Raw genomic sequence first — 25,286 nt, 5'->3', positions numbered from 1 at the left:
AGGCATCAAATCTGCTTGAAATGATACGTGGCTATCAGCACCATTATTCAACACACATGCTCGACTGTGCGCAGACGCCTGTGGCGTAGCCCTTTGGTCCTGAATCAGATACAGTGGTTCCAACAAAAACTCTCCTGAACGGCACTGTGCCGAAAATTTCGCTACAGATCACACTCGACTTGCTTGTGCTTCAGGTAGACGCCGGTTTTGCAGCCAGGAAGCGGACAGCAGCAACTTCCAACTAGTTTTGCAGTACTCAAACAACACAGTAAAACAGCATGCATCTTTTGCAGAACAGGAAAAACTCGACCGTGACAGGATTCGAACCTGCAATCTTCGGATCCGAAGTCCGACGCCTTATCCATTAGGCCACACGGTCACTGGCGCAATATACTTCCCCACCCACACCTCATTTTCGCCATTTGTACGCTTGGCAGAATGAATTTCCCTCTTTGACGCAGTTTTCCATCGCAAATTTCAGTACTAAAAGTACGACGCTACTTATGGCTGTGTCCCATCGCAAGTTACATTCAAGCCCTTATGACGCTGATCAAACAAGAGGTTGCAAATCAGCTTCAATCGCTTAGTGCCATCTCAGTTGCTTGCAGAAGGTACCTTACCCTATGTGATACAATGGCGAGTTGTCGCTATTACCAAAGCGGCGGCGGCGCCGCCGACGACGACGACAATCGCGAGGGTCTTTATCAGGGGTAGAAAATACATCACAAGAACTAAGTATTTCACGTCGGCATTCTCCGGAGACTGCCAAAAGCAGCAGTTTCTGGTGCCCACTTTAATAGCACCATTCACACTATTCATTTGCGAGAGCATTTCTTAAATACCGCACCCATTCATCATTTTTTTATCCTTGACCGCTTTTTTCGAAAGGGCCACGGTGGGAGGGGCTGTTACAAAATTCATTTGCCTCCTGGGAGGATCGAACTCACGACCTCTGGTTTACTAGACCAGCGCTCTGCCACTGAGCTAAGGAGGCGCCTCCTAGCGCACTTTTCGGCTACTTTGTTCTTACAGACTAGTGAATCGGAGCCATTCAGCTCGAAACGCACCGCATGAGCGACCATTATTTGCATTTAGTTAGCACAGCTGCTGCTTTCCTACACATCTCACACGATATCGATGTACACCTAAAATTCCAAAACAACACATTTATTTCATTTCAGAGTTACTTTCAGCTTCAAATACCGTTCCTCTGATATTCATACGAAGCTAGGCATCGTCGTAACCCGTTACGTTCATTACGCAAGGCTCACGAGAGGGGCGCATGTTGGATCCGCGTAGACACAAAATTTTGCGCCGCCCAGCGTGGGGCTCGAACCCACGACCCTGAGATTAAGAGTCTCATGCTCTACCGACTGAGCTAGCCGGGCTGCACGCAACGCGTTACGAGCCATACAATACTGATTTGACTTGCGACCATCTATTGAAGATTCTTTTGACGACAGCTTATTTCCTGCTGCCACAAATCAGCTACAATCCTATTCAATGAAAAATTGTCTCCGAAAGGCATCAAATCTGCTTGAAATGATACGTGGCTATCAGCACCATTATTCAACACACATGCTCGACTGTGCGCAGACGCCTGTGGCGTAGCCCTTTGGTCCTGAATCAGATACAGTGGTTCCAACAAAAACTCTCCTGAACGGCACTGTGCCGAAAATTTCGCTACAGATCACCCTCGACTTGCTTGTGCTTCAGGTAGACGCCGGTTTTGCAGCCAGGAAGCGGACAGCAGCAACTTCCAACTAGTTTTGCAGTACTCAAACAACACAGTAAAACAGCATGCATCTTTTGCAGAACAGGAAAAACTCGACCGTGACAGGATTCGAACCTGCAATCTTCGGATCCGAAGTCCGACGCCTTATCCATTAGGCCACACGGTCACTGGCGCAATATACTTCCCCACCCACACCTCATTTTCGCCATTTGTACGCTTGGCAGAATGAATTTCCCTCTTTGACGCAGTTTTCCATCGCAAATTTCAGTACTAAAAGTACGACACTACTTATGGCTGTGTCCCTTATGACGCTGATCAAACAAGAGGTTGCAAATCAGCTTCAATCGCTTAGTGCCATCTCAGTTGCTTGCAGAAGGTACCTTACCCTATGTGATACAATGGCGAGTTGTCGCTATTACCAAAGCGGCGGCGGCGCCGCCGACGACGACGACAATCGCGAGGGTCTTTATCAGGGGTAGAAAATACATCACAAGAACTAAGTATTTCACGTCGGCATTCTCCGGAGACTGCCAAAAGCAGCAGTTTCTGGTGCCCACTTTAATAGCACCATTCACACTATTCATTTGCGAGAGCATTTCTTAAATACCGCACCCATTCATAATTTTTTTTTTCCTTGACCGCTTTTTTCGAAAGGGCCACGGTGGGAGGGGCTGTTACAAAATTCATTTGCCTCCTGGGAGGATCGAACTCACGACCTCTGGTTTACTAGACCAGCGCTCTGCCACTGAGCTAAGGAGGCGCCTCCTAGCGCACTTTTCGGCTACTTTCTTCTTACAGACTAGTGAATCGGAGCCATTCAGCTCGAAACGCACCGCATGAGCGACCATTATTTGCATTTAGTTAGCACAGCTGCTGCTTTCCTACACATCTCACACGATATCGATGTACACCTAAAATTCCAAAACAACACATTTATTTCATTTCAGAGTTACTTTCAGCTTCAAATACCGTTCCTCTGATATTCATACGAAGCTAGGCATCGTCGTAACCCGTTACGTTCATTACGCAAGGCTCACGAGAGGGGCGCATGTTGGATCCGCGTAGACACAAAATTTTGCGCCGCCCAGCGTGGGGCTCGAACCCACGACCCTGAGATTAAGAGTCTCATGCTCTACCGACTGAGCTAGCCGGGCTGCACGCAACGCGTTACGAGCCATACAATACTGATTTGACTTGCGACCATCTATTGAAGATTCTTTTGACTACAGCTTATTTCCTGCTGCCACAAATCAGCTACAATCCTATTCAATGAAAAATTGTCTCCGAAAGGCATCAAATCTGCTTGAAATGATACGTGGCTATCAGCACCATTATTCAACACACATGCTCGACTGTGCGCAGACGCCTGTGGCGTAGCCCTTTGCTCCTGAATCAGATACAGTGGTTCCAACAAAAACTCTCCTGAACGGCACTGTGCCGAAAATTTCGCTACAGATCACCCTCGACTTGCTTGTGCTTCAGGTAGACGCCGGTTTTGCAGCCAGGAAGCGGACAGCAGCAACTTCCAACTAGTTTTGCAGTACTCAAACAACACAGTAAAACAGCATGCATCTTTTGCAGAACAGGAAAAACTCGACCGTGACAGGATTCGAACCTGCAATCTTCGGATCCGAAGTCAGACGCCTTATCCATTAGGCCACACGGTCACTGGCGCAATATACTTCCCCACCCACACCTCATTTTCGCCATTTGTACGCTTGGCAGAATGAATTTCCCTCTTTGACGCAGTTTTCCATCTCAAATTTCAGTACTAAAAGTACGACGCTACTTATGGCTGTGTCCCATCGCAAGTTACATTCAAGCCCTTATGACGCTGATCAAACAAGAGGTTGCAAATCAGCTTCAATCGCTTAGTGCCATCTCAGTTGCTTGCAGAAGGTACCTTACCCTATGTGATACAATGGCGAGTTGTCGCTATTACCAAAGCGGCGGCGGCGCCGCCGACGACGACGACAATCGCGAGGGTCTTTATCAGGGGTAGAAAATACATCACAAGAACTAAGTATTTCACGTCGGCATTCTCCGGAGACTGCCAAAAGCAGCAGTTTCTGGTGCCCACTTTAATAGCACCATTCACACTATTCATTTGCGAGAGCATTTCTTAAATACCGCACCCATTCATAATTTTTTTTTTCCTTGACCGCTTTTTTCGAAAGGGCCACGGTGGGAGGGGCTGTTACAAAATTCATTTGCCTCCTGGGAGGATCGAACTCACGACCTCTGGTTTACTAGACCAGCGCTCTGCCACTGAGCTAAGGAGGCGCCTCCTAGCGCACTTTTCGGCTACTTTCTTCTTACAGACTAGTGAATCGGAGCCATTCAGCTCGAAACGCACCGCATGAGCGACCATTATTTGCATTTAGTTAGCACAGCTGCTGCTTTCCTACACATCTCACACGATATCGATGTACACCTAAAATTCCAAAACAACACATTTATTTCATTTCAGAGTTACTTTCAGCTTCAAATACCGTTCCTCTGATATTCATACGAAGCTAGGCATCGTCGTAACCCGTTACGTTCATTACGCAAGGCTCACGAGAGGGGCGCATGTTGGATCCGCGTAGACACAAAATTTTGCGCCGCCCAGCGTGGGGCTCGAACCCACGACCCTGAGATTAAGAGTCTCATGCTCTACCGACTGAGCTAGCCGGGCTGCACGCAACGCGTTACGAGCCATACAATACTGATTTGACTTGCGACCATCTATTGAAGATTCTTTTGACTACAGCTTATTTCCTGCTGCCACAAATCAGCTACAATCCTATTCAATGAAAAATTGTCTCCGAAAGGCATCAAATCTGCTTGAAATGATACGTGGCTATCAGCACCATTATTCAACACACATGCTCGACTGTGCGCAGACGCCTGTGGCGTAGCCCTTTGCTCCTGAATCAGATACAGTGGTTCCAACAAAAACTCTCCTGAACGGCACTGTGCCGAAAATTTCGCTACAGATCACCCTCGACTTGCTTGTGCTTCAGGTAGACGCCGGTTTTGCAGCCAGGAAGCGGACAGCAGCAACTTCCAACTAGTTTTGCAGTACTCAAACAACACAGTAAAACAGCATGCATCTTTTGCAGAACAGGAAAAACTCGACCGTGACAGGATTCGAACCTGCAATCTTCGGATCCGAAGTCAGACGCCTTATCCATTAGGCCACACGGTCACTGGCGCAATATACTTCCCCACCCACACCTCATTTTCGCCATTTGTACGCTTGGCAGAATGAATTTCCCTCTTTGACGCAGTTTTCCATCTCAAATTTCAGTACTAAAAGTACGACGCTACTTATGGCTGTGTCCCATCGCAAGTTACATTCAAGCCCTTATGACGCTGATCAAACAAGAGGTTGCAAATCAGCTTCAATCGCTTAGTGCCATCTCAGTTGCTTGCAGAAGGTACCTTACCCTATGTGATACAATGGCGAGTTGTCGCTATTACCAAAGCGGCGGCGGCGCCGCCGACGACGACGACAATCGCGAGGGTCTTTATCAGGGGTAGAAAATACATCACAAGAACTAAGTATTTCACGTCGGCATTCTCCGGAGACTGCCAAAAGCAGCAGTTTCTGGTGCCCACTTTAATAGCACCATTCACACTATTCATTTGCGAGAGCATTTCTTAAATACCGCACCCATTCATAATTTTTTTTTTCCTTGACCGCTTTTTTCGAAAGGGCCACGGTGGGAGGGGCTGTTACAAAATTCATTTGCCTCCTGGGAGGATCGAACTCACGACCTCTGGTTTACTAGACTAGCGCTCTGCCACTGAGCTAAGGAGGCGCCTCCTAGCGCACTTTTCGGCTACTTTGTTCTTACAGACTAGTGAATCGGAGCCATTCAGCTCGAAACGCACCGCATGAGCGACCATTATTTGCATTTAGTTAGCACAGCTGCTGCTTTCCTACACATCTCACACGATATCGATGTACACCTAAAATTCCAAAACAACACATTTATTTCATTTCAGAGTTACTTTCAGCTTCAAATACCGTTCCTCTGATATTCATACGAAGCTAGGCATCGTCGTAACCCGTTACGTTCATTACGCAAGGCTCACGAGAGGGGCGCATGTTGGATCCGCGTAGACACAAAATTTTGCGCCGCCCAGCGTGGGGCTCGAACCCACGACCCTGAGATTAAGAGTCTCATGCTCTACCGACTGAGCTAGCCGGGCTGCACGCAACGCGTTACGAGCCATACAATACTGATTTGACTTGCGACCATCTATTGAAGATTCTTTTGACTACAGCTTATTTCCTGCTGCCACAAATCAGCTACAATCCTATTCAATGAAAAATTGTCTCCGAAAGGCATCAAATCTGCTTGAAATGATACGTGGCTATCAGCACCATTATTCAACACACATGCTCGACTGTGCGCAGACGCCTGTGGCGTAGCCCTTTGGTCCTGAATCAGATACAGTGGTTCCAACAAAAACTCTCCTGAACGGCACTGTGCCGAAAATTTCGCTACAGATCACCCTCGACTTGCTTGTGCTTCAGGTAGACGCCGGTTTTGCAGCCAGGAAGCGGACAGCAGCAACTTCCAACTAGTTTTGCAGTACTCAAACAACACAGTAAAACAGCATGCATCTTTTGCAGAACAGGAAAAACTCGACCGTGACAGGATTCGAACCTGCAATCTTCGGATCCGAAGTCAGACGCCTTATCCATTAGGCCACACGGTCACTGGCGCAATATACTTCCCCACCCACACCTCATTTTCGCCATTTGTACGCTTGGCAGAATGAATTTCCCTCTTTGACGCAGTTTTCCATCGCAAATTTCAGTACTAAAAGTACGACGCTACTTATGGCTGTGTCCCATCGCAAGTTACATTCAAGCCCTTATGACGCTGATCAAACAAGAGGTTGCAAATCAGCTTCAATCGCTTAGTGCCATCTCAGTTGCTTGCAGAAGGTACCTTACCCTATGTGATACAATGGCGAGTTGTCGCTATTACCAAAGCGGCGGCGGCGCCGCCGACGACGACGACAATCGCGAGGGTCTTTATCAGGGGTAGAAAATACATCACAAGAACTAAGTATTTCACGTCGGCATTCTCCGGAGACTGCCAAAAGCAGCAGTTTCTGGTGCCCACTTTAATAGCACCATTCACACTATTCATTTGCGAGAGCATTTCTTAAATACCGCACCCATTCATAATTTTTTTTTTCCTTGACCGCTTTTTTCGAAAGGGCCACGGTGGGAGGGGCTGTTACAAAATTCATTTGCCTCCTGGGAGGATCGAACTCACGACCTCTGGTTTACTAGACCAGCGCTCTGCCACTGAGCTAAGGAGGCGCCTCCTAGCGCACTTTTCGGCTACTTTCTTCTTACAGACTAGTGAATCGGAGCCATTCAGCTCGAAACGCACCGCATGAGCGACCATTATTTGCATTTAGTTAGCACAGCTGCTGCTTTCCTACACATCTCACACGATATCGATGTACACCTAAAATTCCAAAACAACACATTTATTTCATTTCAGAGTTACTTTCAGCTTCAAATACCGTTCCTCTGATATTCATACGAAGCTAGGCATCGTCGTAACCCGTTACGTTCATTACGCAAGGCTCACGAGAGGGGCGCATGTTGGATCCGCGTAGACACAAAATTTTGCGCCGCCCAGCGTGGGGCTCGAACCCACGACCCTGAGATTAAGAGTCTCATGCTCTACCGACTGAGCTAGCCGGGCTGCACGCAACGCGTTACGAGCCATACAATACTGATTTGACTTGCGACCATCTATTGAAGATTCTTTTGACTACAGCTTATTTCCTGCTGCCACAAATCAGCTACAATCCTATTCAATGAAAAATTGTCTCCGAAAGGCATCAAATCTGCTTGAAATGATACGTGGCTATCAGCACCATTATTCAACACACATGCTCGACTGTGCGCAGACGCCTGTGGCGTAGCCCTTTGCTCCTGAATCAGATACAGTGGTTCCAACAAAAACTCTCCTGAACGGCACTGTGCCGAAAATTTCGCTACAGATCACCCTCGACTTGCTTGTGCTTCAGGTAGACGCCGGTTTTGCAGCCAGGAAGCGGACAGCAGCAACTTCCAACTAGTTTTGCAGTACTCAAACAACACAGTAAAACAGCATGCATCTTTTGCAGAACAGGAAAAACTCGACCGTGACAGGATTCGAACCTGCAATCTTCGGATCCGAAGTCAGACGCCTTATCCATTAGGCCACACGGTCACTGGCGCAATATACTTCCCCACCCACACCTCATTTTCGCCATTTGTACGCTTGGCAGAATGAATTTCCCTCTTTGACGCAGTTTTCCATCTCAAATTTCAGTACTAAAAGTACGACGCTACTTATGGCTGTGTCCCATCGCAAGTTACATTCAAGCCCTTATGACGCTGATCAAACAAGAGGTTGCAAATCAGCTTCAATCGCTTAGTGCCATCTCAGTTGCTTGCAGAAGGTACCTTACCCTATGTGATACAATGGCGAGTTGTCGCTATTACCAAAGCGGCGGCGGCGCCGCCGACGACGACGACAATCGCGAGGGTCTTTATCAGGGGTAGAAAATACATCACAAGAACTAAGTATTTCACGTCGGCATTCTCCGGAGACTGCCAAAAGCAGCAGTTTCTGGTGCCCACTTTAATAGCACCATTCACACTATTCATTTGCGAGAGCATTTCTTAAATACCGCACCCATTCATAATTTTTTTTTTCCTTGACCGCTTTTTTCGAAAGGGCCACGGTGGGAGGGGCTGTTACAAAATTCATTTGCCTCCTGGGAGGATCGAACTCACGACCTCTGGTTTACTAGACTAGCGCTCTGCCACTGAGCTAAGGAGGCGCCTCCTAGCGCACTTTTCGGCTACTTTGTTCTTACAGACTAGTGAATCGGAGCCATTCAGCTCGAAACGCACCGCATGAGCGACCATTATTTGCATTTAGTTAGCACAGCTGCTGCTTTCCTACACATCTCACACGATATCGATGTACACCTAAAATTCCAAAACAACACATTTATTTCATTTCAGAGTTACTTTCAGCTTCAAATACCGTTCCTCTGATATTCATACGAAGCTAGGCATCGTCGTAACCCGTTACGTTCATTACGCAAGGCTCACGAGAGGGGCGCATGTTGGATCCGCGTAGACACAAAATTTTGCGCCGCCCAGCGTGGGGCTCGAACCCACGACCCTGAGATTAAGAGTCTCATGCTCTACCGACTGAGCTAGCCGGGCTGCACGCAACGCGTTACGAGCCATACAATACTGATTTGACTTGCGACCATCTATTGAAGATTCTTTTGACTACAGCTTATTTCCTGCTGCCACAAATCAGCTACAATCCTATTCAATGAAAAATTGTCTCCGAAAGGCATCAAATCTGCTTGAAATGATACGTGGCTATCAGCACCATTATTCAACACACATGCTCGACTGTGCGCAGACGCCTGTGGCGTAGCCCTTTGGTCCTGAATCAGATACAGTGGTTCCAACAAAAACTCTCCTGAACGGCACTGTGCCGAAAATTTCGCTACAGATCACCCTCGACTTGCTTGTGCTTCAGGTAGACGCCGGTTTTGCAGCCAGGAAGCGGACAGCAGCAACTTCCAACTAGTTTTGCAGTACTCAAACAACACAGTAAAACAGCATGCATCTTTTGCAGAACAGGAAAAACTCGACCGTGACAGGATTCGAACCTGCAATCTTCGGATCCGAAGTCAGACGCCTTATCCATTAGGCCACACGGTCACTGGCGCAATATACTTCCCCACCCACACCTCATTTTCGCCATTTGTACGCTTGGCAGAATGAATTTCCCTCTTTGACGCAGTTTTCCATCGCAAATTTCAGTACTAAAAGTACGACGCTACTTATGGCTGTGTCCCATCGCAAGTTACATTCAAGCCCTTATGACGCTGATCAAACAAGAGGTTGCAAATCAGCTTCAATCGCTTAGTGCCATCTCAGTTGCTTGCAGAAGGTACCTTACCCTATGTGATACAATGGCGAGTTGTCGCTATTACCAAAGCGGCGGCGGCGCCGCCGACGACGACGACAATCGCGAGGGTCTTTATCAGGGGTAGAAAATACATCACAAGAACTAAGTATTTCACGTCGGCATTCTCCGGAGACTGCCAAAAGCAGCAGTTTCTGGTGCCCACTTTAATAGCACCATTCACACTATTCATTTGCGAGAGCATTTCTTAAATACCGCACCCATTCATCATTTTTTTATCCTTGACCGCTCTTTTCGAAAGGGCCACGGTGGGAGGGGCTGTTACAAAATTCATTTGCCTTCTGGGAGGATCGAACTCACGACCTCTGGTTTACTAGACCAGCGCTCTGCCACTGAGCTAAGGAGGCGCCTCCTAGCGCACTTTTCGGCTACTTTCTTCTTACAGACTAGTGAATCGGAGCCATTCAGCTCGAAACGCACCGCATGAGCGACCATTATTTGCATTTAGTTAGCACAGCTGCTGCTTTCCTACACATCTCACACGATATCGATGTACACCTAAAATTCCAAAACAACACATTTATTTCATTTCAGAGTTACTTTCAGCTTCAAATACCGTTCCTCTGATATTCATACGAAGCTAGGCATCGTCGTAACCCGTTACGTTCATTACGCAAGGCTCACGAGAGGGGCGCATGTTGGATCCGCGTAGACACAAAATTTTGCGCCGCCCAGCGTGGGGCTCGAACCCACGACCCTGAGATTAAGAGTCTCATGCTCTACCGACTGAGCTAGCCGGGCTGCACGCAACGCGTTACGAGCCATACAATACTGATTTGACTTGCGACCATCTATTGAAGATTCTTTTGACGACAGCTTATTTCCTGCTGCCACAAATCAGCTACAATCCTATTCAATGAAAAATTGTCTCCGAAAGGCATCAAATCTGCTTGAAATGATACGTGGCTATCAGCACCATTATTCAACACACATGCTCGACTGTGCGCAGACGCCTGTGGCGTAGCCCTTTGGTCCTGAATCAGATACAGTGGTTCCAACAAAAACTCTCCTGAACGGCACTGTGCCGAAAATTTCGCTACAGATCACCCTCGACTTGCTTGTGCTTCAGGTAGACGCCGGTTTTGCAGCCAGGAAGCGGACAGCAGCAACTTCCAACTAGTTTTGCAGTACTCAAACAACACAGTAAAACAGCATGCATCTTTTGCAGAACAGGAAAAACTCGACCGTGACAGGATTCGAACCTGCAATCTTCGGATCCGAAGTCCGACGCCTTATCCATTAGGCCACACGGTCACTGGCGCAATATACTTCCCCACGCACACCTCATTTTCGCCATTTGTACGCTTGGCAGAATGAATTTCCCTCTTTGACGCAGTTTTCCATCGCAAATTTCAGTACTAAAAGTACGACGCTACTTATGGCTGTGTCCCATCGCAAGTTACATTCAAGCCCTTATGACGCTGATCAAACAAGAGGTTGCAAATCAGCTTCAATCGCTTAGTGCCATCTCAGTTGCTTGCAGAAGGTACCTTACCCTATGTGATACAATGGCGAGTTGTCGCTATTACCAAAGCGGCGGCGGCGCCGCCGACGACGACGACGACAATCGCGAGGGTCTTTATCAGGGGTAGAAAATACATCACAAGAACTAAGTATTTCACGTCGGCATTCTCCGGAGACTGCCAAAAGCAGCAGTTTCTGGTGCCCACTTTAATAGCACCATTCACACTATTCATTTGCGAGAGCATTTCTTAAATACCGCACCCATTCATCATTTTTTTATCCTTGACCGCTTTTTTCGAAAGGGCCACGGTGGGAGGGGCTGTTACAAAATTCATTTGCCTTCTGGGAGGATCGAACTCACGACCTCTGGTTTACTAGACCAGCGCTCTGCCACTGAGCTAAGGAGGCGCCTCCTAGCGCACTTTTCGGCTACTTTGTTCTTACAGACTAGTGAATCGGAGCCATTCAGCTCGAAACGCACCGCATGAGCGACCATTATTTGCATTTAGTTAGCACAGCTGCTGCTTTCCTACACATCTCACACGATATCGATGTACACCTAAAATTCCAAAACAACACATTTATTTCATTTCAGAGTTACTTTCAGCTTCAAATACCGTTCCTCTGATATTCATACGAAGCTAGGCATCGTCGTAACCCGTTACGTTCATTACGCAAGGCTCACGAGAGGGGCGCATGTTGGATCCGCGTAGACACAAAATTTTGCGCCGCCCAGCGTGGGGCTCGAACCCACGACCCTGAGATTAAGAGTCTCATGCTCTACCGACTGAGCTAGCCGGGCTGCACGCAACGCGTTACGAGCCATACAATACTGATTTGACTTGCGACCATCTATTGAAGATTCTTTTGACGACAGCTTATTTCCTGCTGCCACAAATCAGCTACAATCCTATTCAATGAAAAATTGTCTCCGAAAGGCATCAAATCTGCTTGAAATGATACGTGGCTATCAGCACCATTATTCAACACACATGCTCGACTGTGCGCAGACGCCTGTGGCGTAGCCCTTTGGTCCTGAATCAGATACAGTGGTTCCAACAAAAACTCTCCTGAACGGCACTGTGCCGAAAATTTCGCTACAGATCACCCTCGACTTGCTTGTGCTTCAGGTAGACGCCGGTTTTGCAGCCAGGAAGCGGACAGCAGCAACTTCCAACTAGTTTTGCAGTACTCAAACAACACAGTAAAACAGCATGCATCTTTTGCAGAACAGGAAAAACTCGACCGTGACAGGATTCGAACCTGCAATCTTCGGATCCGAAGTCCGACGCCTTATCCATTAGGCCACACGGTCACTGGCGCAATATACTTCCCCACGCACACCTCATTTTCGCCATTTGTACGCTTGGCAGAATGAATTTCCCTCTTTGACGCAGTTTTCCATCGCAAATTTCAGTACTAAAAGTACGACGCTACTTATGGCTGTGTCCCATCGCAAGTTACATTCAAGCCCTTATGACGCTGATCAAACAAGAGGTTGCAAATCAGCTTCAATCGCTTAGTGCCATCTCAGTTGCTTGCAGAAGGTACCTTACCCTATGTGATACAATGGCGAGTTGTCGCTATTACCAAAGCGGCGGCGGCGCCGCCGACGACGACGACAATCGCGAGGGTCTTTATCAGGGGTAGAAAATACATCACAAGAACTAAGTATTTCACGTCGGCATTCTCCGGAGACTGCCAAAAGCAGCAGTTTCTGGTGCCCACTTTAATAGCACCATTCACACTATTCATTTGCGAGAGCATTTCTTAAATACCGCACCCATTCATCATTTTTTTATCCTTGACCGCTTTTTTCGAAAGGGCCACGGTGGGAGGGGCTGTTACAAAATTCATTTGCCTTCTGGGAGGATCGAACTCACGACCTCTGGTTTACTAGACCAGCGCTCTGCCACTGAGCTAAGGAGGCGCCTCCTAGCGCACTTTTCGGCTACTTTGTTCTTACAGACTAGTGAATCGGAGCCATTCAGCTCGAAACGCACCGCATGAGCGACCATTATTTGCATTTAGTTAGCACAGCTGCTGCTTTCCTACACATCTCACACGATATCGATGTACACCTAAAATTCCAAAACAACACATTTATTTCATTTCAGAGTTACTTTCAGCTTCAAATACCGTTCCTCTGATATTCATACGAAGCTAGGCATCGTCGTAACCCGTTACGTTCATTACGCAAGGCTCACGAGAGGGGCGCATGTTGGATCCGCGTAGACACAAAATTTTGCGCCGCCCAGCGTGGGGCTCGAACCCACGACCCTGAGATTAAGAGTCTCATGCTCTACCGACTGAGCTAGCCGGGCTGCACGCAACGCGTTACGAGCCATACAATACTGATTTGACTTGCGACCATCTATTGAAGATTCTTTTGACGACAGCTTATTTCCTGCTGCCACAAATCAGCTACAATCCTATTCAATGAAAAATTGTCTCCGAAAGGCATCAAATCTGCTTGAAATGATACGTGGCTATCAGCACCATTATTCAACACACATGCTCGACTGTGCGCAGACGCCTGTGGCGTAGCCCTTTGGTCCTGAATCAGATACAGTGGTTCCAACAAAAACTCTCCTGAACGGCACTGTGCCGAAAATTTCGCTACAGATCACCCTCGACTTGCTTGTGCTTCAGGTAGACGCCGGTTTTGCAGCCAGGAAGCGGACAGCAGCAACTTCCAACTAGTTTTGCAGTACTCAAACAACACAGTAAAACAGCATGCATCTTTTGCAGAACAGGAAAAACTCGACCGTGACAGGATTCGAACCTGCAATCTTCGGATCCGAAGTCCGACGCCTTATCCATTAGGCCACACGGTCACTGGCGCAATATACTTCCCCACGCACACCTCATTTTCGCCATTTGTACGCTTGGCAGAATGAATTTCCCTCTTTGACGCAGTTTTCCATCGCAAATTTCAGTACTAAAAGTACGACGCTACTTATGGCTGTGTCCCATCGCAAGTTACATTCAAGCCCTTATGACGCTGATCAAACAAGAGGTTGCAAATCAGCTTCAATCGCTTAGTGCGATCTCAGTTGCTTGCAGAAGGTACCTTACCCTATGTGATACAATGGCGAGTTGTCGCTATTACCAAAGCGGCGGCGGCGCCGCCGACGACGACGACAATCGCGAGGGTCTTTATCAGGGGTAGAAAATACATCACAAGAACTAAGTATTTCACGTCGGCATTCTCCGGAGACTGCCAAAAGCAGCAGTTTCTGGTGCCCACTTTAATAGCACCATTCACACTATTCATTTGCGAGAGCATTTCTTAAATACCGCACCCATTCATCATTTTTTTATCCTTGACCGCTTTTTTCGAAAGGGCCACGGTGGGAGGGGCTGTTACAAAATTCATTTGCCTTCTGGGAGGATCGAACTCACGACCTCTGGTTTACTAGACCAGCGCTCTGCCACTGAGCTAAGGAGGCGCCTCCTAGCGCACTTTTCGGCTACTTTGTTCTTACAGACTAGTGAATCGGAGCCATTCAGCTCGAAACGCACCGCATGAGCGACCATTATTTGCATTTAGTTAGCACAGCTGCTGCTTTCCTACACATCTCACACGATATCGATGTACACCTAAAATTCCAAAACAACACATTTATTTCATTTCAGAGTTACTTTCAGCTTCAAATACCGTTCCTCTGATATTCATACGAAGCTAGGCATCGTCGTAACCCGTTACGTTCATTACGCAAGGCTCACGAGAGGGGCGCATGTTGGATCCGCGTAGACACAAAATTTTGCGCCGCCCAGCGTGGGGCTCGAACCCACGACCCTGAGATTAAGAGTCTCATGCTCTACCGACTGAGCTAGCCGGGCTGCACGCAACGCGTTACGAGCCATACAATACTGATTTGACTTGCGACCATCTATTGAAGATTCTTTTGACGACAGCTTATTTCCTGCTGCCACAAATCAGCTACAATCCTATTCAATGAAAAATTGTCTCCGAAAGGCATCAAATCTGCTTGAAATGATACGTGGCTATCAGCACCATTATTCAACACACATGCTCGACTGTGCGCAGACGCCTGTGGCGTAGCCCTTTGGTCCTGAATCAGATACAGTGGTTCCAACAAAAACTCTCCTGAACGGCACTGTGCCGAAAATTTCGCTACAGATCACCCTCGACTTGCTTGTGCTTCAGGTAGACGCCGGTTTTGCAGCCAGGAAGCGGACAGCAGCAACTTCCAACTAGTTTTGCAGTACTCAAACAACACAGTAAAACAGCATGCATCTTTTGCAGAACAGGAAAAACTCGACCGTGACAGGATTCGAACCTGCAATCTTCGGATCCGAAGTCCGACGCCTTATCCATTAGGCCACACGGTCACTGGCGCAATATACTTCCCCACGCACACCTCATTTTCGCCATTTGTACGCTTGGCAGAATGAATTTCCCTCTTTGACGCAGTTTTCCATCGCAAATTTCAGTACTAAAAGTACGACGCTACTTATGGCTGTGTCCCATCGCAAGTTACATTCAAGCCCTTATGACGCTGATCAAACAAGAGGTTGCAAATCAGCTTCAATCGCTTAGTGCCATCTCAGTTGCTTGCAGAAGGTACCTTCCCTATGTGATACAATGGCGAGTTGTCGCTATTACCAAAGCGGCGGCGGCGCCGCCGACGACGACGACAATCGCGAGGGTCTTTATCAGGGGTAGAAAATACATCACAAGAACTAAGTATTTCACGTCGGCATTCTCCGGAGACTGCCTAAAGCAGCAGTTTCTGGTGCCCACTTTAATAGCACCATTCACACTATTCATTTGCGAGAGCATTTCTTAAATACCGCACCCATTCATAATTTTTTTATCCTTGACCGCTTTTTTCGAAAGGGCCACGGTGGGAGGGGCTGTTACAAAATTCATTTGCCTCCTGTGAGGATCGAACTCACGACCTATGGTTTACTAGACCAGCGCTCTGCCACTGAGCTAAGGAGGCGCCTCCTAGCGCACTTTTCGGCTACTTTATTCTTACAGGCTAGTGAATCGGAGCCATTCAGCTCGAAACGCACCGCATGAGCGACCATTATTTGCATTTAGTTAGCACAGCTGCTGCTTTCCTACACATCTCACACGATATCGATGTACACCTAAAATTCCAAAACAACACATTCATTTCATTTCAGAGTTACTTTCAGCTTCAAATACCGTTCCTCTGATATTCATACGAAGCTAGGCATCGTCGTAACCCGTTACGTTCATTACGCAAGGCTCACGAGAGGGGCGCATGTTGGATCCGCGTAGACACAAAATTTTGCGCCGCCCAGCGTGGGGCTCGAACCCACGACCCTGAGATTAAGAGTCTCATGCTCTACCGACTGAGCTAGCCGGGCTGCACGCAACGCGTTACGAGCCATACAATACTGATTTGACTTGCGACCATCTATTGAAGATTCTTTTGACGACAGCTTATTTCCTGCTGCCACAAATCAGCTACAATCCTATTCAATGAAAAATTGTCTCCGAAAGGCATCAAATCTGCTTGAAATGATACGTGGCTATCAGCACCATTATTCAACACACATGCTCGACTGTGCGCAGACGCCTGTGGCGTAGCCCTTTGCTCCTGAATCAGATACAGTGGTTCCAACAAAAACTCTCCTGAACGGCACTGTGCCGAAAATTTCGCTACAGATCACCCTCGACTTGCTTGTGCTTCAGGTAGACGCCGGTTTTGCAGCCAGGAAGCGGACAGCAGCAACTTCCAACTAGTTTTGCAGTACTCAAACAACACAGTAAAACAGCATGCATCTTTTGCAGAACAGGAAAAACTCGACCGTGACAGGATTCGAACCTGCAATCTTCGGATCCGAAGTCCGATGCCTTATCCATTAGGCCACACGGTCACTGGCGCAATATACTTCCCCACCCACACCTCATTTTCGCCATTTGTACGCTTGGCAGAATGAATTTCCCTCTTTGACGCAGTTTTCCATCTCAAATTTCAGTACTAAAAGTACGACGCTACTTATGGCTGTGTCCCATCGCAAGTTACATTCAAGCCCTTATGACGCTGATCAAACAAGAGGTTGCAAATCAGCTTCAATCGCTTAGTGCCATCTCAGTTGCTTGCAGAAGGTACCTTACCCTATGTGATACAATGGCGAGTTGTCGCTATTACCAAAGCGGCGGCGGCGCCGCCGACGACGACGACAATCGCGAGGGTCTTTATCAGGGGTAGAAAATACATCACAAGAACTAAGTATTTCACGTCGGCATTCTCCGGAGACTGCCAAAAGCAGCAGTTTCTGGTGCCCACTTTAATAGCACCATTCACACTATTCATTTGCGAGAGCATTTCTTAAATACCGCACCCATTCATAATTTTTTTTATCCTTGACCGCTTTTTTCGAAAGGGCCACGGTGGGAGGGGCTGTTACAAAATTCATTTGCCTCCTGGGAGGATCGAACTCACGACCTCTGGTTTACTAGACCAGCGCTCTGCCACTGAGCTAAGGAGGCGCCTCCTAGCGCACTTTTCGGCTACTTTGTTCTTACAGACTAGTGAATCGGAGCCATTCAGCTCGAAACGCACCGCATGAGCGACCATTATTTGCATTTAGTTAGCACAGCTGCTGCTTTCCTACACATCTCACACGATATCGATGTACACCTAAAATTCCAAAACAACACATTCATTTCATTTCAGAGTTACTTTCAGCTTCAAATACCGTTCCTCTGATATTCATACGAAGCTAGGCATCGTCGTAACCCGTTACGTTCATTACGCAAGGCTCACGAGAGGGGCGCATGTTGGATCCGCGTAGACACAAAATTTTGCGCCGCCCAGCGTGGGGCTCGAACCCACGACCCTGAGATTAAGAGTCTCATGCTCTACCGACTGAGCTAGCCGGGCTGCACGCAACGCGTTACGAGCCATACAATACTGATTTGACTTGCGACCATCTATTGAAGATTCTTTTGACGACAGCTTATTTCCTGCTGCCACAAATCAGCTACAATCCTATTCAATGAAAAATTGTCTCCGAAAGGCATCAAATCTGCTTGAAATGATACGTGGCTATCAGCACCATTATTCAACACACATGCTCGACTGTGCGCAGACGCCTGTGGCGTAGCCCTTTGCTCCTGAATCAGATACAGTGGTTCCAACAAAAACTCTCCTGAACGGCACTGTGCCGAAAATTTCGCTACAGATCACCCTCGACTTGCTTGTGCTTCAGGTAGACGCCGGTTTTGCAGCCAGGAAGCGGACAGCAACAACTTCCAACTAGTTTTGCAGTACTCAAACAACACAGTAAAACAGCATGCATCTTTTGCAGAACAGGAAAAACTCGACCGTGACAGGATTCGAACCTGCAATCTTCGGATCCGAAGTCCGACGCCTTATCCATTAGGCCACACGGTCACTGGCGCAATATACTTCCCCACCCACACCTCATTTTCGCCATTTGTACGCTTGGCAGAATGAATTTCCCTCTTTGACGCAGTTTTCCATCTCAAATTTCAGTACTAAAAGTACGACGCTACTTATGGCTGTGTCCCATCGCAAGTTACATTCAAGCCCTTATGACGCTGATCAAACAAGAGGTTGCAAATCAGCTTCAATCGCTTAGTGCCATCTCAGTTGCTTGCAGAAGGTACCTTACCCTATGTGATACAATGGCGAGTTGTCGCTATTACCAAAGCGGCGGCGACGCCGCCGCCGGCGACGACAATCGCGAGGGTCTTTATCAGGGGTAGAAAATACATCACAAGAACTAAGTATTTCACGTCGGCATTCTCCGGAGACTGCCAAAAGCAACAGTTTTTTTTTTTTTTACTTTATTGTTATTTTAAAACCTGTACAACTCAGGTAGGCTGGCAGCGGCCCACTACGCCGCTCTTCAGCCATAGCGTTTTACAAGAGTATAAAACATGGTGAATGACAGTAAACAAAGTGATGGGCAAAAGAGAGAGGACACAGAGACATAAAAACACGGAGTCGTTCACATGTGACGATAACAACACTGAAAACACGTTGGCACGGCACACAAAACACTGATGAGTCCGACGACACAAGTGAACGGAGGAGTGGGACGGCGGACACCAAAAACACTATACGACGTCACACACACGAGACACAAAAGGCGACGATCTCCGGCGCGCGAATGTTCACTATACGTGTGCGAGTCCGTGGACCTGCCAAGAGAGGAGGAGGAGGAAGGGGAGTGGGAGAGCGAGAGGGGAGAGCAGAGATGCCACGGGCAGGGGAGATAGGGGGGAGGGAGGAAGGGGGAGAGGAAGCCCGGGGGAAGAGGGGGAAGGGAGGGGACAGGGAGATGGAAAAGGAAGGGAAGAGAAGAGAAGAGAAGGGAGGGAGGGTGCCGAAAGGAAAGGGCACGGGAAGTGTGGGGCGGGGCAGGGTCAAAGTTGATAGGAGGGGTAGATGGAGGGGGCGAGGACATCATCAGGGAGAGGGAGCTGGCGGAAGCCGCCTTGGGAGAGGGTATGGAGGGTGGAGAGATGGAGACCGGGTGGGACATGGGAGTACAGGCGCGGCAGCGGGCGGGGGTGGGAGAGGATCGGGGAGACGAGCGGGTGAGGAGGATCGAGTTTACGGGAGGTGTATAGGATTCGTATCCTTTCGAGGAAGAGGAGGAGGTGGGGGAAGGGCATAAGGTCATACAGGATCCGCGTGGGGGAAGGGAGACGGATGCGATAGGCAAGGCGGAGAGCATGGCGTTCAAGGATTTGGAGGGATTTATAAAAGGAAGGGGGGGCGGAGATCCAGGCGGGATGGGCATAACAGAGGATAGGGCGGATGAGGGACTTTTAGGTGTGGAGGATGGTGGAGGGGTCCAGACCCCACGTTCGGCCGGAAAGGAGCTTGAGGAGACGGAGTCGGGAACGTGCCTTGGCTTGGATTGTCTGGAGATGGGGAGTCCAGGAGAGGCGACGGTCGAGGTTGACGCCAAGGTACTTACGGGTGGGGGTGAGAGCGATGGGACGGCCATAAACGGTGAGACAGAAATCAAGGAGGCGGAAGGAGGGAGTGGTTTTGCCTACAATGATCGCCTGGGTTTTGGAAGGATTGACCTTGAGCAACCACTGGTTGCACCAAGCGGTGAACCGGTCAAGATGGGATTGGAGAAGGTGTTGGGAGCGTCGCAGGGTGGGGGCAAGGGCAAGGAAGGCGGTGTCATCGGCAAACTGGAGAAGGTGGACGGGGGGTGACGGCGGCGGCATGTCCGCCGTGTACAACAAGTACAGAAGGGGGGAGAGGACGGAGCCTTGGGGCACACCGGTGGAGGGGAAAAAGGTGTAGGAATCGGTGTTATGGATGGTGACATGGGAAGGACGGCGGGAGAGAAAGGAACCGATCAGACGAACGTAGTTAATGGGAAGGGCGAAGGTTTGGAGCTTGAAGAGGAGACCGGAATGCCATACGCGGTCATATGCGCGTTCGAGGTCAAGAGAGAGGAAGATTGCGGAGCGACGGGAATTGAGCTGTTCGGAAAGGAGATGAGTGAGGTGAAGGAGAAGATCGTCGGAAGAGAAGGACGGCCGAAAGCCACACTGGGTAACGGGGAGGAGGCGGTGCTGGCGGAGATGCTGGTGGATGCGGCGGGTGAGGATAGATTCCAGGACCTTGCTGAAGACCGAGGTAAGGCTGATGGGACGGTAGGAGGAGACGGCGGACGGCGGTTTGCCAGGTTTGAGGAACATGAGGATACGGGAGGTTTTCCACAGGTCGGGGTAGTAACCGGTGGACAGGACTACATTGTAGAGCCTGGCCAGGGTGGAGAGAAAAGAGACAGGAGCTTCACGAAGGTGACGGTAGGTGACACGATCGTGACCAGGAGCGGTGTTGCGTTTGGTGCGGAGTGTAGTGATGAGATCCTGATTGGTGATGGGGGCATTAAGGTCCGTGTGTGGAATGTTGTCCAAGTACTGGAAACCAGGAGCGAGGGGAGGGACAGAGGTGTCAGTTCGATCGCGGATATCTGGGAAGAGGGAGTAATCGAACTGGGGATCATCAGGGATGGAAAACACATCGGACAGGTAGGAGGCAAAGTGATTGGCCTTACTAAGGGCGTCAGGGAAGGGGTGATCATCGTGGAGAAGAGGATAGTAGGGGGAGGGTTGAGTTCCGGTAAGGCGACGCAAGGCGGTCCAGAACTTGGACGAGTTTATAGGGAGGGTAGCATTTAAACGGGTGCATGTCTGTCGCCAGTCCCGGCGTTTCTTAGCCGCGAGCAAATTTCGAATGTGTCGCTGTAGTTGCCGGTGGCGTCGTAGGGTGTCCGGGTCACGCGTGCGGAGGAAGGCACAGTAGAGACGACGGGATTCACGGAGGAGGAGGACGGCCTGTGGTGGTAAGGTAAGACGGTGGGGGTGGATGGCAACAGTAGGTACGTGGGCCTCCACGGCCTCAGACAAGGTCTGCTGGAGAAAGGAGGCGGCATGGGTGACATCATCGAGACGGCGGTAGGCGAGAGGGTGGCTATCGACCTGAGTGGAGAGGGTATCCCGGTAGGCATTCCAGTTGGCACGGGAATAGTCATGGATGTACTTAGGGGGAGGGTCATGACGAGGGTCGGGGCGGGGGTGACGGCCGTCTGAAACGGTGAGGAGGACAGGGAGATGGTCGCTACCAATAGGCTCCAGGACATCCACCGTAATGCGACCAAGGAGGTTGGGGGAGGAGAGAATAACATCGGGAGTGGAGTTGGATTCGGGACGGGTGTGCTGGGGGATGGGGATGAGGTCGCCTTGAAGGGAGGAGAGGAACCGATGCCACCGCCGTAACTGGGCAGCGGAGCGACTATGGATGTTGAGGTCGGCGGCGATCACATAGGAGGAGAAGGTACGGTCGATGTGGGAGAGGAAGTCGAAAGGAAGAGGGGCGTTGGGGCGGACATAGATGGTGGCACAGGTAATGGTAAGGCCGGGGAAGAAGAGACTAAGGATCAGGTGTTCGGTGGGGTCGGGAAGGAGAGGTTGGAGCTGAACGGGGATCTGGCGGTGGTGGCCAATGGCAACTCCGCCACGCGCAACTGGGAGGGGATTATCGGAGCGGTGGAGGAGATAGGGGGAGGTGTGGATGGAGTGGTGGGGTTGGAGGAAGGTTTCATTAAGGAGGAAGGCATCCACACGGTGAGTAGCAAGGGTGTGCAGGAAGAGGTTCTTGTTGGTGGGAAGGGAGCGGATATTGTTGAAAAGGATATGATGCTGTCGCGCCATGATAAGGACTTATACGAGGGTGTCAAGGCGGGAGAAGGTGAAATGGGCCTGGTTATTGGAAAAGGTGGCGTACATTTTAAGGTGGAATATGGAACGGGCGGCGAGGGAGCTCTGTTGTAAGGTGTGGGGGCGCTGAAAGGGATGGACGTTTTGGAGGACAATGGTGAGGAACCTGATGATGTCCTCAGCAGTGGGGGGGGGGGGGACGAAGGGAATTGCCAGGAGGGGTGGGGGCGTCCAGGGGACGGACAGGTACGGTGAGTTCAGGAGTGGCGGGAGGGGGTCGGGCTTTACACTTTTGGGAGTAGGTGGGGTGGGGGAGGCTGCAGGTATTACAGGAGGGAGGGGATTGGAGTTTGGGGCACTGCCGGAGGAAGTGCACTTGCCGACAATGCGGGCAGGTTGGGGCCTCGCGGCACTCTGCTGTTGGATGTGCATTGTAGCGCAGACATCTCTGGCAGCGCAGGGATTGAGGGGGGGAACGGGAGGGGTCGACCTTGTACCGCTGATTGAAGAGGAGGGCACCCTCCTTCAGGAGACGGTCAATGGAGGGGGCGTCCTCAGAGAAAATCCGCATAAGGCGGGTGGGGCCGGTCGCGTTGAAAATGCGGCGGACCGCCCTCACCTCCAGGGTGGGATGGGCCTTCAGCTCCGCCAGCACCTCCTCCTCCGTGATCGACGGACTAAGCCGAGTGATCACGGCGGTGAGGGTCGGCGGGTGACGCGGGGGTTGGGGTTGGCGGGTAGGAGATGGGGAGGGAGCAGGGGTGAGGGAGGCGTGAGGACCAAAACGGGTGATGGGGAGGCGGGAGAGGATGTCAGTATGGAGGGTCGGGCTGGGGGAGGAGATAAGAACAGAATCCCGTCTGGGAGTAAGGAGAGAGATGGGGGCACCTGGGAAATGTTGGCGGAGGAGGAGGGAGAGATTCCGGGCCTCGAGGAAGGAAGGATCGGGACGGGACAGGAGATATTTGTAGAGACCGGGTGGGGAGGAGGAGGAGGAGGAGGAGGGGGAGGAGGAGGAGGGAGCGGGGCCTGGTGGGGAGACGTCCATGGCATTTTGGGGTGGGGATGGGGGGTGGGATGGAGCCTTTTTAGGAGTAGATGAAGTGGAGGCGCCACTAGGGCGTTTGACAGCGGCAGATGGGCGGGTGGTGATAAGAGGGACGGGAACGATGGGGAGGTGGTGGGAAGGGACAGGTCCCGGCACGGACGCAGCAGTCGGCGCCGGAGAAAGTGACTGTGGCAGTGATGGTGATGGCGACGATGATGACGGCGGTGGCGGTGGCGGCTGTGATGGCGATGGCGATGGCGACGGGGAGAGCTGGGCGTGGGCAGTGGCCCGACGGGCCACCACCCTAGCCGGAGCTGCAGTGACAGGCTGGGGGAGTGGGGGGAAAGGATCAGTACGAGAGGAAGAAGCGGGAGAGGGGGCGACAAAGAGCGAGGGCGAAGGGATAGAGAGGAGGGGAGGGATGGAAGGAGGGGGGTGGGACTGGGCACACCAAGTGATAGTGGTGGAGGCGGCGGAAGGGGACGTATACACGATGGCGGTGGTGGTAGTAGTGACGGTGGTGGTGGGGGCGGACATGACGACAAGAAGAAGAAAGAAAAAAACACAGCACTAAAAGGACAGGACACACACTGGGAGACGGCGACGGCGACGGCGACGGCGACGGTGAGAGGCAGGGACGCTGCTGCCGCGGACGGGGCCGGGACGGCGGCGGCGGCGGCGGCGGCGGCTGCTGCTGCTGCTGCTGCTGGCTGGACTGCTGCTGGCTGGACTGCTGCTGCCACCGGAGGGCTGACTGGCTGGCTGGCTGGCTGGCTGGCTGGCTGGCTGGCTGCGGGACCACTGCTGCAGGCCGGGACCGCGAACTGCTGCTGCTGCTGCGGGCTGGCACCTGGAACGCCTAGCACTTCGATTAGCGCGAAAATTGCACTATCGAAGGGCGGTAACCTTTCGGTGTACCGCCGGAGATGAAAAGCAGCAGTTTCTGGTGCCCACTTTAATAGCACCATTCGCACTATTCATTTGCGAGAACATTTCTTAAATACCGCACACATTCATAATTTTTTTTATACTTGACCGCTTTTTTCGAAAGGGCCACGGTGGGAGGGGCTGTTACAAAATTCATTTGCCTCCTGTGAGGATCGAACTCACGACCTCTGGTTTACTAGACCAGCGCTCTGCCACTGAGCTAAGGAGGCGCCTCCTAGCGCACTTTTCGGCTACTTTGTTCTTACAGACTAGTGCATCGGAGCCATTCAGCTCGAAACGCACCGCATGAGCGACCATTATTTGCATTTAGTTAGCACAGCTGCTGCTTTCCTACACATCTCACACGATATCGATGTACACCTAAAATTCCAAAACAACACATTTATTTCATTTCAGAGTTACTTTCAGCTTCAAATACCGTTCCTCTGATATTCATACGAAGCTAGGCATCGTCGTAACCCGTTACGTTCATTACGCAAGGCTCACGAGAGGGGCGCATGTTGGATCCGCGTAGACACAAAATTTCGCGCCGCCCAGCGTGGGGCTCGAACCCACAACCCTGAGATTAAGAGTCTCATGCTCTACCGACTGAGCTAGCCGGGCTGCACACAACGCATTACGAGCCATACAATACTGATTTGACCTGCGACCATCTATTGAAGATTCTTTTGACTACAGCTTATTTCCTGCTGCCACAAATCAGCTACAATCCTATTCAATGAAAAATTGTCTCCGAAAGGCATCAAATCTGCTTGAAATGATACGTGGCTATCAGCACCATTATTCAACACACATGCTCGACTGTGCGCAGACGCCTGTGGCGTAGCCCTTTGGTCC

The 25,286-nt window shown here is 50.2% G+C and overlaps 39 non-coding genes across 39 annotated transcripts; all 39 read right to left on the bottom strand.

Annotated features, from left to right (window-relative positions):
• Positions 1-306: 306 nt before the first annotated feature.
• Positions 307-379, bottom strand: Trnar-ucg (transfer RNA arginine (anticodon UCG)). Its single transcript has one exon. It is a non-coding gene; the product is annotated as a tRNA-Arg (tRNA).
• Positions 380-922: 543 nt separating this feature from the next.
• Positions 923-994, bottom strand: Trnat-agu (transfer RNA threonine (anticodon AGU)). Its single transcript has one exon. It is a non-coding gene; the product is annotated as a tRNA-Thr (tRNA).
• Positions 995-1,315: 321 nt separating this feature from the next.
• On the bottom strand, positions 1,316-1,388 carry Trnak-cuu (transfer RNA lysine (anticodon CUU)). The gene has a single exon. It is a non-coding gene; the product is annotated as a tRNA-Lys (tRNA).
• Positions 1,389-1,828: 440 nt separating this feature from the next.
• Trnar-ucg (transfer RNA arginine (anticodon UCG)) lies at positions 1,829-1,901 on the bottom strand. Its single transcript has one exon. It is a non-coding gene; the product is annotated as a tRNA-Arg (tRNA).
• Positions 1,902-2,423: 522 nt separating this feature from the next.
• On the bottom strand, positions 2,424-2,495 carry Trnat-agu (transfer RNA threonine (anticodon AGU)). Its single transcript has one exon. It is a non-coding gene; the product is annotated as a tRNA-Thr (tRNA).
• Positions 2,496-2,816: 321 nt separating this feature from the next.
• Trnak-cuu (transfer RNA lysine (anticodon CUU)) lies at positions 2,817-2,889 on the bottom strand. Its single transcript has one exon. It is a non-coding gene; the product is annotated as a tRNA-Lys (tRNA).
• Positions 2,890-3,329: 440 nt separating this feature from the next.
• Positions 3,330-3,402, bottom strand: Trnar-ucg (transfer RNA arginine (anticodon UCG)). Its single transcript has one exon. It is a non-coding gene; the product is annotated as a tRNA-Arg (tRNA).
• A 544-nt stretch (positions 3,403-3,946) lies between these two features.
• Trnat-agu (transfer RNA threonine (anticodon AGU)) lies at positions 3,947-4,018 on the bottom strand. Its single transcript has one exon. It is a non-coding gene; the product is annotated as a tRNA-Thr (tRNA).
• A 321-nt stretch (positions 4,019-4,339) lies between these two features.
• Trnak-cuu (transfer RNA lysine (anticodon CUU)) lies at positions 4,340-4,412 on the bottom strand. Its single transcript has one exon. It is a non-coding gene; the product is annotated as a tRNA-Lys (tRNA).
• Positions 4,413-4,852: 440 nt separating this feature from the next.
• Trnar-ucg (transfer RNA arginine (anticodon UCG)) lies at positions 4,853-4,925 on the bottom strand. The gene has a single exon. It is a non-coding gene; the product is annotated as a tRNA-Arg (tRNA).
• A 544-nt stretch (positions 4,926-5,469) lies between these two features.
• Positions 5,470-5,541, bottom strand: Trnat-agu (transfer RNA threonine (anticodon AGU)). The gene has a single exon. It is a non-coding gene; the product is annotated as a tRNA-Thr (tRNA).
• Positions 5,542-5,862: 321 nt separating this feature from the next.
• Trnak-cuu (transfer RNA lysine (anticodon CUU)) lies at positions 5,863-5,935 on the bottom strand. Its single transcript has one exon. It is a non-coding gene; the product is annotated as a tRNA-Lys (tRNA).
• Positions 5,936-6,375: 440 nt separating this feature from the next.
• Positions 6,376-6,448, bottom strand: Trnar-ucg (transfer RNA arginine (anticodon UCG)). Its single transcript has one exon. It is a non-coding gene; the product is annotated as a tRNA-Arg (tRNA).
• A 544-nt stretch (positions 6,449-6,992) lies between these two features.
• On the bottom strand, positions 6,993-7,064 carry Trnat-agu (transfer RNA threonine (anticodon AGU)). Its single transcript has one exon. It is a non-coding gene; the product is annotated as a tRNA-Thr (tRNA).
• A 321-nt stretch (positions 7,065-7,385) lies between these two features.
• Positions 7,386-7,458, bottom strand: Trnak-cuu (transfer RNA lysine (anticodon CUU)). The gene has a single exon. It is a non-coding gene; the product is annotated as a tRNA-Lys (tRNA).
• Positions 7,459-7,898: 440 nt separating this feature from the next.
• Trnar-ucg (transfer RNA arginine (anticodon UCG)) lies at positions 7,899-7,971 on the bottom strand. Its single transcript has one exon. It is a non-coding gene; the product is annotated as a tRNA-Arg (tRNA).
• Positions 7,972-8,515: 544 nt separating this feature from the next.
• Positions 8,516-8,587, bottom strand: Trnat-agu (transfer RNA threonine (anticodon AGU)). The gene has a single exon. It is a non-coding gene; the product is annotated as a tRNA-Thr (tRNA).
• Positions 8,588-8,908: 321 nt separating this feature from the next.
• Trnak-cuu (transfer RNA lysine (anticodon CUU)) lies at positions 8,909-8,981 on the bottom strand. Its single transcript has one exon. It is a non-coding gene; the product is annotated as a tRNA-Lys (tRNA).
• A 440-nt stretch (positions 8,982-9,421) lies between these two features.
• Trnar-ucg (transfer RNA arginine (anticodon UCG)) lies at positions 9,422-9,494 on the bottom strand. The gene has a single exon. It is a non-coding gene; the product is annotated as a tRNA-Arg (tRNA).
• Positions 9,495-10,037: 543 nt separating this feature from the next.
• On the bottom strand, positions 10,038-10,109 carry Trnat-agu (transfer RNA threonine (anticodon AGU)). The gene has a single exon. It is a non-coding gene; the product is annotated as a tRNA-Thr (tRNA).
• A 321-nt stretch (positions 10,110-10,430) lies between these two features.
• On the bottom strand, positions 10,431-10,503 carry Trnak-cuu (transfer RNA lysine (anticodon CUU)). Its single transcript has one exon. It is a non-coding gene; the product is annotated as a tRNA-Lys (tRNA).
• A 440-nt stretch (positions 10,504-10,943) lies between these two features.
• On the bottom strand, positions 10,944-11,016 carry Trnar-ucg (transfer RNA arginine (anticodon UCG)). The gene has a single exon. It is a non-coding gene; the product is annotated as a tRNA-Arg (tRNA).
• Positions 11,017-11,562: 546 nt separating this feature from the next.
• On the bottom strand, positions 11,563-11,634 carry Trnat-agu (transfer RNA threonine (anticodon AGU)). The gene has a single exon. It is a non-coding gene; the product is annotated as a tRNA-Thr (tRNA).
• Positions 11,635-11,955: 321 nt separating this feature from the next.
• On the bottom strand, positions 11,956-12,028 carry Trnak-cuu (transfer RNA lysine (anticodon CUU)). Its single transcript has one exon. It is a non-coding gene; the product is annotated as a tRNA-Lys (tRNA).
• Positions 12,029-12,468: 440 nt separating this feature from the next.
• Trnar-ucg (transfer RNA arginine (anticodon UCG)) lies at positions 12,469-12,541 on the bottom strand. Its single transcript has one exon. It is a non-coding gene; the product is annotated as a tRNA-Arg (tRNA).
• A 543-nt stretch (positions 12,542-13,084) lies between these two features.
• Trnat-agu (transfer RNA threonine (anticodon AGU)) lies at positions 13,085-13,156 on the bottom strand. Its single transcript has one exon. It is a non-coding gene; the product is annotated as a tRNA-Thr (tRNA).
• A 321-nt stretch (positions 13,157-13,477) lies between these two features.
• Positions 13,478-13,550, bottom strand: Trnak-cuu (transfer RNA lysine (anticodon CUU)). Its single transcript has one exon. It is a non-coding gene; the product is annotated as a tRNA-Lys (tRNA).
• Positions 13,551-13,990: 440 nt separating this feature from the next.
• Trnar-ucg (transfer RNA arginine (anticodon UCG)) lies at positions 13,991-14,063 on the bottom strand. Its single transcript has one exon. It is a non-coding gene; the product is annotated as a tRNA-Arg (tRNA).
• A 543-nt stretch (positions 14,064-14,606) lies between these two features.
• Trnat-agu (transfer RNA threonine (anticodon AGU)) lies at positions 14,607-14,678 on the bottom strand. Its single transcript has one exon. It is a non-coding gene; the product is annotated as a tRNA-Thr (tRNA).
• Positions 14,679-14,999: 321 nt separating this feature from the next.
• Trnak-cuu (transfer RNA lysine (anticodon CUU)) lies at positions 15,000-15,072 on the bottom strand. Its single transcript has one exon. It is a non-coding gene; the product is annotated as a tRNA-Lys (tRNA).
• A 440-nt stretch (positions 15,073-15,512) lies between these two features.
• Trnar-ucg (transfer RNA arginine (anticodon UCG)) lies at positions 15,513-15,585 on the bottom strand. Its single transcript has one exon. It is a non-coding gene; the product is annotated as a tRNA-Arg (tRNA).
• Positions 15,586-16,127: 542 nt separating this feature from the next.
• Positions 16,128-16,199, bottom strand: Trnat-agu (transfer RNA threonine (anticodon AGU)). The gene has a single exon. It is a non-coding gene; the product is annotated as a tRNA-Thr (tRNA).
• Positions 16,200-16,520: 321 nt separating this feature from the next.
• Trnak-cuu (transfer RNA lysine (anticodon CUU)) lies at positions 16,521-16,593 on the bottom strand. Its single transcript has one exon. It is a non-coding gene; the product is annotated as a tRNA-Lys (tRNA).
• A 440-nt stretch (positions 16,594-17,033) lies between these two features.
• Positions 17,034-17,106, bottom strand: Trnar-ucg (transfer RNA arginine (anticodon UCG)). The gene has a single exon. It is a non-coding gene; the product is annotated as a tRNA-Arg (tRNA).
• A 544-nt stretch (positions 17,107-17,650) lies between these two features.
• On the bottom strand, positions 17,651-17,722 carry Trnat-agu (transfer RNA threonine (anticodon AGU)). The gene has a single exon. It is a non-coding gene; the product is annotated as a tRNA-Thr (tRNA).
• A 321-nt stretch (positions 17,723-18,043) lies between these two features.
• On the bottom strand, positions 18,044-18,116 carry Trnak-cuu (transfer RNA lysine (anticodon CUU)). Its single transcript has one exon. It is a non-coding gene; the product is annotated as a tRNA-Lys (tRNA).
• A 440-nt stretch (positions 18,117-18,556) lies between these two features.
• On the bottom strand, positions 18,557-18,629 carry Trnar-ucg (transfer RNA arginine (anticodon UCG)). The gene has a single exon. It is a non-coding gene; the product is annotated as a tRNA-Arg (tRNA).
• Positions 18,630-24,586: 5,957 nt separating this feature from the next.
• Positions 24,587-24,658, bottom strand: Trnat-agu (transfer RNA threonine (anticodon AGU)). Its single transcript has one exon. It is a non-coding gene; the product is annotated as a tRNA-Thr (tRNA).
• A 321-nt stretch (positions 24,659-24,979) lies between these two features.
• On the bottom strand, positions 24,980-25,052 carry Trnak-cuu (transfer RNA lysine (anticodon CUU)). Its single transcript has one exon. It is a non-coding gene; the product is annotated as a tRNA-Lys (tRNA).
• Positions 25,053-25,286: the final 234 nt, after the last annotated feature.

This window comes from Schistocerca cancellata, chromosome 8, assembly GCF_023864275.1.
Source record: "Schistocerca cancellata isolate TAMUIC-IGC-003103 chromosome 8, iqSchCanc2.1, whole genome shotgun sequence".
NCBI lineage: Eukaryota > Metazoa > Arthropoda > Insecta > Orthoptera > Acrididae > Schistocerca > Schistocerca cancellata.
Note: the sequence above shows the minus strand (reverse complement) of the source record. Positions and strands in the feature narration are given on the sequence as shown.